This window comes from Leucoraja erinacea, chromosome 31 (assembly GCF_028641065.1).
Source record: "Leucoraja erinacea ecotype New England chromosome 31, Leri_hhj_1, whole genome shotgun sequence".
Lineage (NCBI taxonomy): Eukaryota > Metazoa > Chordata > Chondrichthyes > Rajiformes > Rajidae > Leucoraja > Leucoraja erinaceus.
The window spans coordinates 5,141,631-5,147,630 of record NC_073407.1 but is presented as its reverse complement, the minus strand read 5'-3'; positions in this window follow the sequence as shown (position 1 = coordinate 5,147,630).

Genomic DNA, 6,000 nt, shown 5'->3' with positions numbered 1-6,000 from the left:
CTAGGTTTTGTGAAATGGTATTTGCTATAGGCTTTTTTGATGCCAAGTAGAATTCCAATGAATTCAGTAAGATTCTCTCTTTGCACATTACCATGTTTGTTAGGTTTCCTCTTATGTTAAAATATTTATATTTATGTGTTGCCACAGCTTAACTTTAAATGTTGTTCAGTTCAGATATCTGCAATTTGTACCGTGCACATTTCTGATGATAGGGTTTGAGACTGGTTAAGGAATAAATGATGATGCCTGATTAAGAAACATGCGCAGAATATGCTGTTATATGCTGTAGCCTGGGCACTGAAGCTATATCAGAAACAGTAAAAATAGGATGTATGAACGGAATTAGGCCAATTGACCCATTCTTCGCCATTCTATCATGGCTGAAAATGGTTGAACAAGATGGCAAATTAGGGTCATGGTTCACTTTGCACCTTTTTGATCGAGTTCTTAGTTCTTTGGCTGTTACAAAATACAAATACATATAGGCTCAACTTGAATGAAATAATAATATTTTTGGGCTGGCTTTAGGGGTCAGGAAACAAGGATGGAATGTATATTTTATCAATAGGATGAACCAGGAGAGAAGATGTTTTTGCTTTCTGCAATGTCCTTTCTGTAATGCCGGTAAAGTAGGCCTTCAGATTGTGTTTCCCCGTGCTCATTTTCTTATCACTATAAACCAATAATGATGCTACTGAAGAGGTGCGCAATAAGATGCAAGTAAGAATTTCATTGTTCCGTTTCGGGACATATGACAATAAAAGACTCTCGACATGAAAGGGTCAAGGAAGAATTGTGACGCCTTTCAGCTTTAAACTCTCCATGAAGTCTAGTAGCACAAACTCATCAGTTAATGAATTTCTTTAGGAAACCAAGCTCCCAAACATGCTTAAGAGTTTCCAATTATATAATTTTAATTTAATTGTGCAAAATGTATATAAGATGTATTTAGGAGGTTTTGACACAGGAATGTCATAGTCTTTTGTTTTTTTTGTAATTAGTGGAACAGAGATTGCAATTTTTTTTTTCAAATTTCGCAGCTCACGAGTTCCAACGTGTGTCAGAAAAGGTTCAAAAAGACATATCAAATTGATACTATACGTATTATTTCAAAAAATCTAGTGGGTCCACCTGATTTTCTGTGTTACTTTAACCTATGTTGGTTAGGCTGTTCAATTTAAACAATCACCATCTTTCTGTACAATTGTTATCAAAGTTGTCAACTAACTGTTAAATCACGTGTTCATGTTTTGTCCAATGTTATTTTCAAAAAAGTGCTTTTCAACATGAATTTACACTGAAACTAATAGTTATGTCAGAAATTAAGTGATTTTCTTTACTCTTTGAAACTTTTTTTTCCCATTTTAATAAATATACAGTATTTGGCATGCTACTTGCAGTTGCTAATGCTGTGAAAAATCACTTTCTTCTCATAGAAGAAAATTGTGACTGTTTGTATGAGTACATAATCGTAAAATAAATGTCAGTTGGCTCGAATTATTTGATTGCTGCTTTATTCCGTTTTGCTCGAATCAATTGGCCATCTTAGTCAAAAGTAATCTCTTATATAAACTATACTTACAGTGATAGAAAAAGCAAATGTTAAATTACTATTGTTATTTGTGTAAAATGTCTGAATCCAGTCTACACGTTTACTGTACAAAATCAAGGGAGCAAACCATCTTAAAAGTTAATTTCCAAGTTGCATACCTGTTTGGACTATGAATTTTACATGAAACAAGTTGCCCATTGATGAGCTAGGTGTTCTAATCCAGTATCCAAGATACAGTGCCCTCCATAATGTTTGGGGCAAAGACCAATCATTTATTTATTTTCCTCTGTACTCCACAATTTGAGATTTGTAATAGAAAAAATCACATGTGGTTAAAGCGCACATCGTTCAAGTTCACATTTACTGTAACATGCACCAATTGGTACAGTGAAATTTGAGTTACCATACAGCCATACAAATTGTCAGATTTAAATAAAAGCCATTCTTATACATTTTGATTTCACCATGTAGAAATTACACCAGTGTTTATACATAGTCCCTTCCCACCCCCATATTTCAAGGCACCATAATGTTTGCGACATCAATGAAAAAAGCCATGTTTAGTATTTTGTTACATATCATTTGCATACAATGCTTGAAGTCTGCGATTCATGGACATCACCAGTTGCTGGGTGTCTTCTCCAGTGATGCTCTGCCAGGCCTGTATTGCAGCTATCTTTAGCTTATGCTTGTTTTGGGGGCTAGTCCCCTCAGTTTTCTCTTCAGCATATAAAGGGCATGCTTAATTGGGTTCAGATCGAGTGATTGACTTGGCCACTGAAGCATTGACCATTTTTTAGCTTTGAAAAACTCCTTTGTTGCTTTAGCAGTACGTTTGGGATCATTGTCTTGCTGTAGAATGAACCGCCGGCCAATGAGTTTTGGGGCATTCGTTTGAACTTGAGCAGATAGGATGTGTCTATGCACTTCAGAATTCATTAAGCAGTTGTATCATCAATGAAGATGTGAACCAGTACCTTCAGCAGCCATACATGCCCAGGCCATAACACCCTCACCAGCGTGTGTCACAGATGAGGTGGTACGCTTTGGATCTTGGGCAGTTCCTTCTCTCCATACTTTGCTCTTGCCACCACTCTTCTTCTTCTTCTTGCGTTTGAGTCAGCAGAAGTCTGCAGCAGGGTGATGCCATCCGGTTCGACATACCTAGGTGCCCACCCTAAAAAGGGTGCATGCTCCGGGTTGGCGCCATGCTGCGGTGCTGCTGCTGACTCAAATCTAACAGCAACAACAATAACAAAGCACAAAGTCAGGCAGCATCTGTGGAGTAAATGGATGGGCAATATTTTGGGTCAGGACCCTGCTTCAAACTGAAGGAAATATCATGTTAATATTATAATATAGGGTACAGGGTTACTGTATGTTTTCACATTTGAAGACTTTGCTTGAAGAGCAATGGACTCTGTAAACAGTACTATTTACACCATCTTAGATATGAAGCAATTGCTCAGAACGAATGGTCATTAAATCAATTTGGAAAGAGTACAGAGGAGGTTTTCCAAAATTATGCCTGGATTAGGGGGGAGGGGCATTAGCTACAGGGAAAGGTTGCACAGAACTATATATTAACTCAAGCAACTAGATGCTGGTTTACATATTTTTTTAAAGACACAAAGTGGTGAAGTAACTCAGTGGGTCAGGTAGCAAATCTGGGGAGCAGGATCTACTAATAATAATAATGCATTTTATTTGCTGGTGCCTTTCTGGACACCCAAGGACACCTTACAGGACATAAAATCACAATACATTTAGCAATATTACAATCAAGTTGATTAAAAACAAAAAACAAAATACACAAAACATTTTAAGTCATTAAAATCAGGGTGAACATGGTGGAAGTTATGTCGGGTATGCTAATCTAAACAGGTGTGTTTTGAGTTGTGATTTGAATTGATCGATAGTGTCCAGGTGACGGATGGGAGGTGGGAGTGTTCCAGAGACGTGGGGCAGAGCAGCTGAAGGCTCTGGCGCCCATGGTGCTGAGTCTAAATGTGGGGACAGTTAAAATTGCAGCTGAGGAGGAACGAAGTGTATGGTAGCAGCAGGTCAGAGAGGTATTGGGGAGCAAGGTGGTGTAGGGCTTTGAAGGTCAGCAGTAAAATCTTGTAGTTAATCCGGTGGTGCACAGGGAGCCAGTGGAGCTGAGTGAGGATGGGTGTGATGTGGTCCGATGATCTGGTGCGGGTGATGATCCGGGCTGCAGAGTTCTGAATGCATTGGGGGCGATGAAGAAGTTTATTGGAGGTGCAAGTGAGGAGGGCGTTGCAGTAATCGATGCGGGATGTGACCAGAGCGTGGATGAGGACTTTCGTATTGTCTTTGGAGAGGGAGGGGCGGAGTCTGGAGATGTTGCGGAGATGAAAGTATGCAGAGCATGTGATATTGCTGATGTGGGGGCCAAAGGAAAGTGTACAGTCCAGAACGACGCCGAGAATTTTGACATGGGAGGGGGTGGGTATGGGTGAGCCATCAACTGAAATGGTGATCGGGTGGGTTTTGGAGAGTGTGGACTTTGAGCCAATTAGCATGATTTCTGTTTTATTTCCATTGAGTTTTAGAAGGTTGAGTGACATCCAGTTGCTGATAGCTTGAAGACAGGTGGTGAGGGCAGTTGGGGGAAGGGAGGTGTTTGGTTTTGTGGAGAGGTAAAGTTGTGTATCACCGGCGTAGCAGTGAAAATTGATTCCAAAATGACGGAGAATATTGCCAAGAGATTGAATATAGATGATATATTTCAGGTCAGGACACTTCTACTCGGATTATTTTCTCTGGAACGCCGGAGGCTGAGGGGAGGCCTGATAAAAATATATAAAATCATGAGAGGCATAGATTTGGTAGACATTCAGATCCTTTTTATACAGTAACGATGAAGAGGTGGGGTCTCGTGGACAGCGCCTCCTGCGAATGTGGGGACCCAACACAGACAGTGGAGCACATACTCACCAGTTGCCCCAAACACCGGCCACCGAATGGTGAACGAGGTCTGATTGACCTGGACGATGACACGTTGGCCTGGCTCGCCTCAACGGAGCTGCAGGTCTAAAAGACATACTGCGGAAGAAGAAGAAGATTCCTTTTCCCAGGACGGGAATATCAAATATTAGAGGGAATCGCTTTAAGGGAAGGGGAGCAAAGTTTAAAGGAGATATGTGGGGCAAGTTTTTTTTTTTTTTTTACACAGAGATTAGTAAATGTCTAGATGCACTGCTGCGGGTGGTGGTGGAGGCAGATATGATAGTGGTTAAAAACCTTTGGATAGGCACGTGGTTATGCAGGGAACTGGAGAATATGGATTATGTGCAGGCAGATACTAGTTGGCCTTGGCACAGACACTGCGAACCGAAGGGCTTGTTCCTGTGCTGTGCTGTACTGTTCTATGTTCCAAAATAAGATGTGACTCAATAGCTTTTTCGTAGTTAAAAGTGAGAACATTTAAGTCTGGTTAACTTTTATTTGTCACGTAGAAAAACCATGAAAGCATATTTCTCCTGCCATCGGGAAGAAGGTTGGTAGGTCAGATAGTGGCCAGGTTTAGCAACAGCTTCTTCAATGAGCAAGCTATTGGACGCTGCAGAATGATACCGGGCGGCACGATGGTGCAGCAGTAGAGTTGCGTCTACAGCGCATGCATCGCCAGAGACCCGGGTTCGTGTGCTGACTGTACAGAGTCTGTACGTTCTCCCCGTGACCGCGTGGGTTTCCTCCGAGATCTTCGGTTTCCTCCCACACTCCAAAGACGTGCATGTTTGTAGGTTAATTGGCTTGGTATGATTGTAACATGTTCCTAGTGTATGTAGGATAGTGTTAGAGAATGGAGATCGCTGGTCGGTGCGGACCCGGAGAGCCGAAGAGCCTGTTTCCGCGCTGCATCGCAAAACTAAAGGTATTAGTGCAGAGCAATTTGCATTCAGATGCAACGTCAGAGCACAAGTGATCACCAAACTTCAAACAGGAAATTAGGGATCCGTGTAGCAAATGTACAGCGGTTATCATGGGTGCCTTTGATCTACACGTAGATAGTACCAACCAAATTGGTAACAGTGCCAAGGAGAAGAATTTCCTGGAATGTATGCGGGATAGGGTTTTTACACCAATATGTAAATAAACCGACCATAGGGCAGGACATCCTAGACTGGGTATTGTGTAATGAGGAAGGATTAGTTAGCGATCTTGTTGTGCAAGGCCCCTTGGGCAACCACTTTATATGGCGGAATTCTGCATTAGGATGGCGAGTGACCCGGTTCATTTTGAGACTAGGGTCCTGAACTTGAATAAAGGAGACTTTGAAGGTATGAGACAGGAATTGGTTAGGATAGACTTGCAAATTGTACTGAAAGGAGATGCAGTGGAGATGCAATGGCAAAGATTCAAATGGATGAACTGTTGAATGTATGCAAGACGATTTGCTTTAATAAAGCACAAAGATAAAT